We start from the raw sequence: 12,317 nt of genomic DNA, 5'->3' as shown, positions 1-12,317 counted from the left end.
GAATGGATGTTTGGAATATGTGAGTTTGGTCGGATTTCGGGGTGAAGGACTAGGGTTGACATTTTTGGTTGACTTTTTGATTTTGGGTGACTTTTTGATTTTGGTTAAAGATTTTAGATTTATCATTTGGAATCATTTTTATGGCATTTAGTGATGATATTAAGTTATTTTGACTAGTTTCGAGCCGTATGGAGGTTGATTAACACAGGAAGGGCTTATTAGGGGATTGATTTGGCTTGCTTGAGGTAAGTATCTTACTAAACTTGGTCGAGACACTAGTTTCTTGAGTTATTTGTGATAGTTATGCGCTATGGGAGGTGCACATGTGTGGGGATTGAGCCCATGTGCCTGAATCAGGGTGTTATTCATGCTTGGGGTAGTGCTTAGGTTATGATATGGCTTGATTTGATTGCTAAGCTTCATGTTGTGATGTTCCTCCTATTTATACCCCTCTGTGAGCTATTTGTACCATATTTGAGATTACGTTGAGGTTATTATCCTGATTGAACCTGATAATTTCTACTTCCGTGATGAAATTGCTGGATTGAGCTATGATAGAACACTTTGCACATGCATACACCTTAGAATGTCATTTATACCAGTCCAGGAGTATGAAACTTTGATATTCATTGATCATGTACATGTATTCCTGTATACTCAATTTCTGTGTGATTTGATCTGGATTGGTAGCATGTGATCACGCTTGGTGGATTATGATATTGAACCTATGACCACGCGAGGTTGATTGTTTGTGCATTTGATATGATTGGCACATGAGTTTTCCATGCAACACGTAAGTTGTCCATACGGTTGATATTATTAGCACATGAGTTGTCTGTGCATTACGTGAGTTGTCCATGCAGTATGCGAATATGGATCCAAACCCCTAGGGTCACCCTTTCATGCTCCTTCTTTATGGTGTACACACGGTTATTGGGGAAAATAGATTAATGGTTTGGTACGATTATGGAAATTATGAGGAAAATTTGGCGAGTGGTTGATTTGGTTACTACATTTCATCTTTTCTTGCAATGTCCTTGATTATTTACCTAATTTAATTGCATATCATCTTTATATCTTGAATTGTTGACTCAGCAGAGTATGTTAAAAAATCATGTTTGTAGACATGTGATTTTTGACCCTTCCCAAGAATTTTCACATTTTTAGCGTAAATATTTAATTTAGGTCTAATATAGCTATTTTAGCTAATTTTGACTATTTTACCTTATTTCGTCACAAAAAGAAAAATTACAAAAAAATATATATATACTTTAGTTTATGCGTTTCTCATAAATTTGAAAAATACAAAAATATTACCTTATTTTTGTACTTTATATAATTTCGAAAATTACAAAAAATAGTTACTAATGTCTTCCAGCCATTTTAATATTTTGAAAATACAAAATTAGTACTTTGCATTTTTTTTATCTTATCTTCATATAATTTCGAAAATTACAAAAAAATGGTTTCGTTAACGTTTTATAGTCATTTTAATCTTTAGAACACACACACACAAAAAAAAACAATACTTTATATTTTATCTTTATATAAAAACGAAAATCACATCAATAGTTTTATTAATGTTTTGTAGCTATTTTAATCTTGAAAAAATATTAAAAAACAGTTTTGTTTTAAATGTCAGTCTTATTTTGGTAGTTATTTTACTTACATAGGATTAATTGAACAACGTCGTGTTCTTATTCTCGGGTCCGGGCAAAAGAATAATATTTGGGTTCAAACTACCCGTTTTTAGGCCTAATTTTCGGACCTAACCCATAACAATCCAAACCCACCACACCTTACACCAACTCCAAGATAATGGGGAACATCTTTTGAAAAAGGAGGAGGAATACACGGACATCTTTTGAAAAGTGGGGAAAAGGAACGGAGGAGGGGAGTTTGAAAAAAGGAAAAGGTTGGATTGAAAAACGAAAAGGAAAATTGGAAAGGGACGGGTGGATTTAAAAAGGAAAAAGTTGGAAAGGAAAAAGAAAAGAAGGGAAAAGAGATTGAAAAAAAAAGAAGAAAAAATTAGAAGAAGGGGGCCACCTTCTTCTTCATAAAAATAAACGGAAAAAAAACGGAAAGGAGAGAAAAAAGGTTTTGGACTTCATCTTCTTCTTCCTAAAAAAACTGAAAAGAAAAAAAACTCCCACTCTCTCACATCAAAACGACCCCTTCTGCTTCATCTTCTCGAATCAATCTGCTGCGTCGAAAAAAAAACCCAGCAACAGCCAACATCTCGGGTCGTTGACCGTCTTGGTCCGAGCTTCCTATTTCCGTCGAGGTTTCCATTTTCGTCCAGTGATTACTGTCATTTTTGTGTGTGAAGATTCAATGTAAGACCCACTTTCTTTATTTTGGATTTGTTCTGCTTACATGATTCTGTCTATGTATTTTTCTTCTTCGGTAACTTGTGTGAAGATTAATGTTTTCCTTGATTATTTGTTTTGATTTAGACACTAATCCATTAAAAGTGTGAATCCAGCGAAAGAGAAAAACAATCCAACAAATATGGAAATAGGTATCATAATGTAGTAACTGTGTTTGGTTATATGTTGAAATTGATTTCGACTGATTTTCATATCCTTTTATTAAGTTTATTTCAAATGGATCTCTATTCTATTTAATCACATAAGAAACGAAAATAAGAAAAGTTTTACTGTTCGCTCATGGTTGTTGCGCCAGTTATATGCCCATGTGATTATTTTACTTGTTGTTCTCTTTTTAAAAGTGAATAAAGCCATGATAACCCTGTGGCTCATATGATTATTTTGCTTGTTGTCTTTTTTTAAAAGTGAATAAAGTTATGATATCTTTGTGGATTCCTTTACGTTAATGTTGTCTTCATAGTTTATATTTTTTAGTTTTTTCTTGTTTTCCTTATAGTTAGCCTATGGATATGAATATGGTTAAGTTTGTTTTGATTATGAACATTCGTGCTTTAAGTTAAATGTGATCTTTTGAAATAAACCGAGGCGTGCCATTTAGCAAATTTCATGGCCCTCGCAAAGTGCAAAAGCGCAATTGCTTTAGACGCATATTTAATAAAATTACTTTCCTAAATTCGGGTGCGCATTTATGTGATCCAAATCAAATCTCAACGACGTTAAAATATGTTAAAAACTACGGGCACATTGATTGTGACGTGGTCCGAGATGCATGTCCACGACGTTGCAATTCTTTAAAAATAAGAGCGAGATGAGCCTCGCCGAAGAAAAATACAAAATTGCGGGGCCCTCAGTACATATTTGCTTTAAAAAATTGCTTAGACTTCGGAATGGACCGTTTAGTAAAATTCCACGGTCCTACCCAAAATAAATACGCTAGTCGCTTTAGGCGCGCCTTTAATAATTTAATTTCCTTAAACTCGGGTGCACATTGATGTGACCCAAATCCAAATCTCAACGGAGTCAAAGTGTGTCGACGACCACGGGTACATTGATTGTAACGCGGTTCGAGATACATTTTCACAACGTTGCAATTCTTGATAAAAACAGTAAATGATAAAAGCGGTTAAAAGTTAAATTTTGCACATAAGTTCACACTTGTATAAAATCAGATAATCAAGCCGAATATAACAGTTGAGCGACCGTGCTAGAACCACGGAACTCGGGAATGCCTAACACCTTCTCCCGGGTTAACAGAATTCCTTATCCGGATTTCTGGTACGCAGACTGTAATATGGAGTCATTCTTTTCCTCGATTCGGGATTAAAATTGGTGACTTGGGACACCCTAAATCTCCCAAGTGGCGACTCTGAAATAAATAAACAAATTCCGTTTCGATTGTCCTTTAATTGGAAAAACTCCCTTGCCCCTCGCGGGTGCGGAAAAAGGAGGTGTGACAGCTCTGGTGACTCTGCTGGGGAAATTAAACCCAGAACTACTGGTTCAGGGTTCAAGAATTCGAGCTTAGAATAATTGTTATATTTGGCTTTATTATCTGATATATATTGCATGTTTTGACATAACATACTAAATGTTGTCTTTTACCGCTTTGATATTATCTGAACTGTATATAAATTGTGCCGAAACCCTTCTCTTCTTACCTCCGAGGAGAAGCTCGCTGGTCGAGGCTCCCTATTCTGTTAGTGTCAATACCTGAAATAAGAAAGAGGACGGATAAGTTACGAAGCCGGATGGCCTTTTGGTTCCCGGTAAGTTGCCCCTCCTCGACTCGAGTTGTCCGCTCGGGTACACAGTCTAGAACATCTACCCAGGTTATAAACCTAGTATAACGAAACCTCATGCCGGATCCCTAGTAGGAACGCTTATCTGCATCATGTTGCATTTGACATAGGGGACTCAACACAGGGGTTGGGTCCGTCTAGGACTAGCAACCTGAAATGAAAAGACCATTCTGATGCATCCTACTTGCTCTGTACATATATTTGTTTCGAACTTGCATGTTGACCGGTTTCTGAATCTCGGGAATGTTGGAAAATTGAAGGAAAAAAAAGAAAAAAAAAAAAGGGAAAAAGAATATATCAGTTAGGGAGTTAATTGATTATTTTAGAAAAAATCAATGACCAATTACTGGCGAAACTCTGAAAAAAAAGGAAAATATTTTATTTTGTTTTACTAAAAAATATAGAAAAAAAAAAAGAGTCTTTTATTTTTTGAAAAAATAGATTGTTTTATTGTTTGTTGAAAATGGAAAAAAATCGTTATTTTGTCTTTTTCAAAAATAGAAAAGGAAAATAGATTGTCTTGCCAGGAAAAATTAAAAATGGAAAAGACTCATGTTTTAAAATAGTTCGGTTAATTTGCCCGAACTACGCGGGTTTGATTCTCACCGGATGTGAGATACGTAGGCAACCCTCATCGGGTCCAACCCCCTTTTTGCTAAAATAGCCAAAAACCAATAAATAAATAAAAAACATGTCAAAATTTTAATTTTGTCATAACTAAGTTGGACGGTGTCCAGCCTCCCCTTTTGCTAGAAATAGCCAAAAAAAATATGTCAAATTTTAATTTTGTCATAAAGAAGTCGGGTGACGCTGTTTTGTCAAGACATAGCCGAATGTTCCCGAAAAGGACGTCGGAAGGCTGACTTTGCATAAACAGCCACCTTTTGGGTCATGTTTAGGATTTTGGTCCAGTTGACCCACACAGCCTTAAAAATCTTCGTCCCCGAGGCGCTGAAGGGCCGTGTTTGCAACACCACGTTTTCATTGTAATTTGAAAAAAAAACAAAGAGTCAGCGGTTAGGTGAATACCATTTGAATTTTTTTTGGTCAAAATAAGCCAAGCCAGCTTCGGCCGCGTCTTAAACCGTTCTTGCCGAAATAGACTTAGAGTATCTTTCAGTTGTCGAAAGGCTATTTTCGTAAAAGAACGGTCAAGTTTGTAAAGTGTCAAAATAATCCTTCTCGGCCTCAAAATTCATGGGAGATTTGGAAGGGGTCACGTTTGCAAAAATAACCGTTCGGTTGCATTTGTCAAACGGAGAAAGGAAGCTGGCCATTTATTTTTTGAGTTTGTAAATCTTTTGATTAGAATATGTGGTTTGTTTGATTTTCGAGTCTGTAGGTCATCTTCAAACCTTTGAAACCCAGTTTATTTTAATATGAAAATTGAAAAAAAATGTTTAGTATTGTTTATCTTTTATTGGTCACGAACTACGCTCGGTCTGATTCATGCGGGGTCATGATACGTAGGCAATCTCCATATATTCGACCACGACAAAAAAAAATGAAAAAAAAAAATCGAAAAAAAAAAGAAAAAAAAAGAAATCGAAAAAAATGTTGCTAATAATGAGGACCGACTGAGTCCATTCTAACCTGTTTTGTTTCGCAGAGAATGTTAAGGTGGTTGGTTTGTGGTAAGCCGGACAATGACACCCAGAATCCTTTACTTGCATCTCATGATACACACTCTGCGGGGATCAGGCCTGATAACAGAAGCACTCGAATCCTATTGGGAACTTGTTGACGGAGGTTGATGATATTGAAGCTGGTAATGGTCTTGGCAGTATTGATGCGAAGCTCAGTGACTAAGATGCCAGTTTTGATAAAGTGGGAGGACGCTCCGTTCCTTGGTTAGCAAGAGAGAAGTTTGTGGTGGCTTATTTTGTTGTCATTTCTGTTGTCTGGATTATTCTTAGGGTTGTAATCTGAATATTGTCTTATGTTAAACTGTCTTATCTTTCTGTTTTGTCATAGCGGTTTGTTTAAGTTTTGTCCAGGTTGTTTAGGATTTTTATTCCGGTTTTGTTTTGTTTTTTCAAACCATTTCACCGGTAGTCTGATACAAAATCCGGTCTTTTATTGTTTCCAGTCATCTTTTTGTTTAGTCCTTTTATCATTTTTGTTTAGCGCCGATTCTCGTGACATGACATGCGCACACAGTTTGGGCCTAATTTTAAAAGTTAATCATAAGACTCTGGGAAGGTGATCAAAGCATTTAAAGGAAATAAGAACGGTTTGGGATTATTTGAAGCCCGAGTCATGTGGAACTGGGGCAAGTTAAACACAAAGAAGACCGTTAAATGCAAGATTCGCCAAATTGGCATGAGGATCGTTCATGATAATGAGAGTGTCTCCTAACGGTGCTTTAGAAATGACAAAGGAAAAATAAAATGTTTAACATAATTGTCAAAGTCCAGCACCATCGGAAGAGACTATAAATCTATGTTCAATTGTGTTGTTTGCACTTGGCATGTTTTGAAGACTGGAATGACGAAGGCATTTTTGTTCTGCTACCTAAACACTTTATCCTTTGTTACCCCTTTTGAGCCTTATTTATTTTCTTTCATACCCCTCGTTCGGAATCAGTAGCAACGAAAAAAGAAAAGAAAAAAGAAAGAAAGAAAACAACAAAACGAAAAAAAGAAAAAAAAGGAAAAGAAAAGAAAAGAAAAATGATAAAAAAAACAGAGGAATTGGGAACTACGTTTGATCTGATTCCTCAAAGAGGATACGTAGGAGCTTCACGGCTCGGTCATAGTTTTGAAAAATGAAAAAAAATCAATTAAAATATCCCCAAACAAGAAACCGGGGCAAATGTTGCGTTTGTTGTAAATAAATCTAGTTCCGAAAGTTGTAATTAATAACACAAAATCGATGCACTTTTGAGCCTTTAATACCCTTTCCTTCCAGCCTGTCCAAAAACCCACATTACGGTCCAAAGAAAGACATTCTAACCAGTCTGCAAAAGATGCCAAGTCAGACAAATGAGAGTCTTACCGGCGAACATAACATTCTGTTCCACAGCAGAAAGGACTCTAATCTCCAGCAGAGAGAGTCATACCGGCAACACTCCAAATCCCCAGCTGGAAAGTGATACAAATGAGAGAGTCTTATCGGTGAAAATCTTCACGGACACCATAAGGCGATGAAAGCTGAGAGAAAAACCAAAATGAGAGAGACTTGATAGTGAAAACCCTTCGGGCACTACAAGTCGAATAAGATTGAGAATCAGATGGGGAATTGCCAATTGAAGGTCTTGAAAGACGATTGACGACGGAAGATAGGCCACAAATGCATGCCATGACCATTAGAGTCGGTGTCTGCGTTTGATAGGTTTTTATTTATAGTTTCTTTTGTTACAGAGTCATCTTTTTCATTTGTCTTTTATTCTGTTCCCTTTTTATCTTTTTCCTTTCATAGAAAAACTCCCCAATAGAGTCTGTCTGGTCAAAACAAGTGTGAATTGACTTCAAAATATGCCATCAGCTTTCCAATTATGCAAGATGAGATCTGGCTAGTACATCCAAGTGGTATAGTCAGAAAGGAACAAGTGCAAGGCCAGTGTCAAAAAATATATCCCCAGCAAAAGGGAGTTGACAAAAGGATTGACGAGTGTCAAGAGGGATATCCCAGCCGAAATCAAAGGTTGTTAAACCTCAAGACCAAGGCCTGTAGACAAAGCAAGGAGAGCAGTGAGCATGATTTGAGAAATTCATACGATACTAAAAGATCGGTGAAGTGCAAGTTTCCAGGCTATGTCACAAATGAAGAGGGATATCCCCAGCAGAAAGGAATTATCCCCAGCAAATAATATCATCCCCAACAAGTTGTGGAGCGCAGAGCAAGGAAGGAGAAAAGGAAAAGTCATCCCAGTAGGAGTATCACAACCAACCACCATGTTTTAAACTAACAAATTTTGTTTGATTTGAAACAGGTAAAGGAAATGGCATTGATGACAGAAATGCATGCCATAAGGGAGACTGTCAAACTGGGGCAGAAAATTTTCCTTTCATTTGGAAAATTTTCTGGAAGTCAGGTACCCATTCGAGGAAGAATAAAGATAGCACCAGTCTCAAGGGAAGTGGTGTTTGAACCAGTGTTGCCCCAACATAATAAGTTTAAATGGAGGAAGTATTCCCCAGCAGACAGAATAAAGGGATGACACTTGTGCTCAGAAAAGCAAAAAGCCATTATCATCCCCAGCAGCTTCCAGAAGAATGAAGCATCGATTTGAAGGGATAAAATTCCCCAGCAGCGTTATCCTCAATAACGTTATCCCGAGAAGATAACACTTTTATCCCCAGCAGTGTTAAAAAAAAATTGAATTTGAAGGAGGGGAAGAAAGGAGACTTCCCCAGTAGTATTATCCCCAGCAATCAGGCGTCCAATTGGAGAACAAGGAAGAGCAGTTGGAGTATTAGCAATCAGGCGTCCACCTGGAGAACAAGGAAGAGCAGTTGAAGTATCAGCAATCAGGAGCCCACCTGGAGAATAAGGGAATACAATGGAAGTATCAGCAATCAGGAGCCCACCTGGAGAATAAGGGAATACAATTCAAATTTTAAGTAATCAGGAGCCCCCCCTGAAAAATAGAATGGTGATTTGTTGGTTGAAGTTGGGAGCCTGCCCATATAACAGAGGAATACATTCAGTCTTTTCATTTAAAAAAAAAAAAAGAGAAAAAAAAAAAGAAACAAAAAAAAGAAAAAGGGGGAAGTAGTTTGCAGATGAATGAAACATCCTACTCAAAAGGAAGTAATTTTGGAAGGAGTAAGATAACATATTTACTCAGCAGAGTTATCCACAGCAGTGTTATCCCCAGTGGATCATCGAGATGTAGAAGCATCCTCGACAGAGTTTCGGGCAACCCAGAGTGGGTAAGGAAGAAAAGGAAAAGTCATCCCCAGCAAAATAATCCCCAGCAGTTTCGAGGGAAGACAACACAGGTAAGTAAATAATTCAGGAAGAAGGAAATGGTTCACGCATAGGAGACGCACTTCCTAAGTTTAGTTTCACCCATAGGAGAGGCATTTCCTCCTAAGTTTAGTTTCACCCATAGGAGAGGCATTTCCTCCTAAGTTTGTTTTTACCCATAGGAGACGCATTTCCTCCTACGTTTAGTTTTACCCATAGGAGATGCATTTCCTCCTAAGTTTGTTTTAGTTTCACCCATAGGAGATGCATTTCCTCCTAAGTTTATTTTAGTTTCACCCATAGGAGATGCATTTCCTCCTAAGTTTGTTTTAGTTTCACCCCATAGGAGATGCATTTCCTCCTAAGTTTAGTCTTACCCATAGGAGAGACATTTCCTCCTAAGTTTATTTTACCCATAGGAGAGGCATTTCCTCCTAAGTTGTTGATGAAGTCAGGAGTCCGCCTGGAGAATAGAGACATTCAAATTTCAAATTTAGCAATTAGGAGTCTTCCTGGAGAACAGAGACATACTTTTCAAGTTTGATGTCAGGAGTCCACCTGGAGAACAGAGACATACATTTCAAGCATTGAAGTTGGGAGCCCGCCCATAGAACAGAGGCATACATTTCAGTCTCTTCATTTCAAGCGTTGAAGTTGGGAGACCGCCCAGATAACAGAGGCATACATTTCAGTCTTTACATTTCAAGCATTGAAGTGTGGAGCCCGCCCAGATAACAAAGGCATACATTTCCGTCTTTACATTTCAAGCATTGAAGTTGGGAGCCCGCCCAAATAACGGAGGCATACATTTCAGTCTATACATTTCAAGCATTGAAGTTGGGAGCCCGCCCATAGAACAGAGGCATACATTTCAATCTTTACATTTCAAGAGTAGAAGTTGGGAGCCCGCCCATATAACAGAGGCATACATTTCAGTCTTTAGATTTCAAGCATTGAAGTTGGGAGCCCGCCTATAGAACAGAGGCATACATTCAGTATTTTCATTTAAAGTGTTGAAGTTGGGAGCCCGCCCATATAACAGAGGAATACACTCAGCATTAATTTTCAAGTATTGAAGTTGGGAGCACGCCCATAGAATAGTGGCATACATTCAGTCTTTTCATTTTAAGTGTTGAAGTTGGGAGCCCGCCTAGATAACAGAGGCATACATTCAGTCTTTTCATTTCAAGTATTTAAGTTGGGAGCCCTCCCATAGAACAGAGGCATACATTCAGTCTTTTCGTTTCAAGTGTTGAAGTTGGGAGCCCGCCCAGATAACAGAGGCATACATTCAGTCTTTTCATTTCAAGTGTTGAAGTTGGGAGCCCGCCCATAGAACATAGGCATACATTCAGTCTTTTCATTTCAAGTGTTGAAGTTGGGAGCCCGCCCATAGAACAGAGGCATACATTTCAGTCTTTTCATTTCAAGAGTTGAAGTTGGGAGCCCGCCCATAGAACAGAGGCATATATTTCAGTCTTTTCATTTCAAGAGTTGAAGTTGGGAGCCCGCCCATAGAACAGAGGCATACATTTCAGTCTTTTCATTTCAAGCATTGAAGTTGGGAGCCCGCCCATAGAATAGAGGCATACATTCAGTCTTTTTATTTCAAGTGTTGAAGTTGGGAGCCCGCCAATATAACAGAGGAATACATTCAGCATTAATTTTCAAGTATTGAAGTTGGGAGCCCGCCCATACAATAGAGGCATACATTTTAAGATCAAGTCAGAGGACAATAAAACAGAAGGTTACAATAGGAATCCCCAGCAGGAAACAATAAAAATCCCCAGCATTCAATCCAAGCTGGAAATAGCAGAAAAAAAAGGAAAAAGAATCCAAAGTGCAGAAGGGTAGAAAAGATGTCCTCTGCTCAGTAGTTGGTTGAGGTCGCAAGAACTGCAAGCCTGGTCCTGATCCGAAAAGTTGAAGAAGGATGAACTAGCATCTACAACTAGCAAGTTTCAAGGTTCAAATCCAAAGTCTACATGAAGCACCATTCAAGATTCGAGACCAAGTTTCAGAAGACTTATAGATAGGAATCCTTGTAACTAGTAGCTGATAGGCTTAGTTAGTTTTCTTCATCTTTCATTTTTTGTAATAGCAGGACCGCGGACCGGAACCTCAACGGAATGACACCTCGATCGGCTCTTCACCTCGGTACACTCTACCATCTCTCTCATTTCCGAACTACACGTGGCCTGATTTCTCTATAACCAAGGATATGTAGGCAGCTCAGATACCAGGGCTCGGTCACATTCTTTTTCTTTTCCTTTAGTTTAGTCCCTCCAAATAAGGGTCGGGTCAGAAACATGTCTAGTCGTTCTTTGTCGGAAAACTCTTCGTGTTTCCAGTCAAAGAGGGGCAACTGTAGACATGTGATTTTTGACCCTTCCCAAGAATTTTCACATTTTTAGCGTAAATATTTAATTTAGGTCTAATATAGCTATTTTAGCTAATTTTGACTATTTTACCTTATTTCGTCACAAAAAGAAAAATTACAAAAAAATATATATATACTTTAGTTTATGCGTTTCTCATAAATTTGAAAAATACAAAAATATTACCTTATTTTTGTACTTTATATAATTTCGAAAATTACAAAAAATAGTTACTAATGTCTTGCAGCCATTTTAATCTTTTGAAAATACAAAATTAGTACTTTGTATTTTTTTTATCTTATCTTCATATAATTTTAAAAATTACAAAAAAATGGTTTCGTTAACGTTTTATAGTCATTTTAATCTTTAGAACACACACACACAAAAAAAAACAATACTTTATATTTTATCTTTATATAAAAACGAAAATCACAACAATAGTTTTATTAATGTTTTGTAGCTATTTTAATCTTGAAAAAATATTAAAAAATAATTTTGTTTTAAATGTCAGTCTTACTTTGGTAGTTATTTTACTTACATAGGATTAATTGAACAACGTCGTGTTCTTATTCTCGGGTCCGGGCAAAAGAATAATATTTGGGTTCAAACTACCCGTTTTTAGGCCTAATTTTCGGACCTAACCCATAACAATCCAAACCCACCACACCTTACACCAACTCCAAGATAATGGGGAACATCTTTTGAAAAAGGAGGAGGAATACACGGACATCTTTTGAAAAGTGGGGAAAAGGAACGGAGGAGGGAAGTTATAAAAAAGGAAAAGGTTGGATTGAAAAAACGAAAAGGAAAATTGGAAAGGGACGGGTGGATTT

The 12,317-nt window shown here is 37.3% G+C and overlaps 1 long non-coding RNA gene across 1 annotated transcript; it reads left to right on the top strand.

Annotated features, from left to right (window-relative positions):
* The first annotated feature begins 1,977 nt into the window (after positions 1–1,977).
* LOC138884346 (uncharacterized) lies at positions 1,978–6,284 on the top strand. The gene is made up of 2 exons (XR_011404522.1): positions 1,978–2,339; positions 5,802–6,284. It is a non-coding gene; the product is annotated as an uncharacterized lncRNA (long non-coding RNA).
* The last annotated feature ends 6,033 nt before the right edge of the window (positions 6,285–12,317 follow it).

This window comes from Nicotiana sylvestris, chromosome 12, assembly GCF_000393655.2.
Source record: "Nicotiana sylvestris chromosome 12, ASM39365v2, whole genome shotgun sequence".
Classification (NCBI taxonomy): domain Eukaryota; kingdom Viridiplantae; phylum Streptophyta; class Magnoliopsida; order Solanales; family Solanaceae; genus Nicotiana; species Nicotiana sylvestris.
Note: the sequence above shows the minus strand (reverse complement) of the source record. Positions and strands in the feature narration are given on the sequence as shown.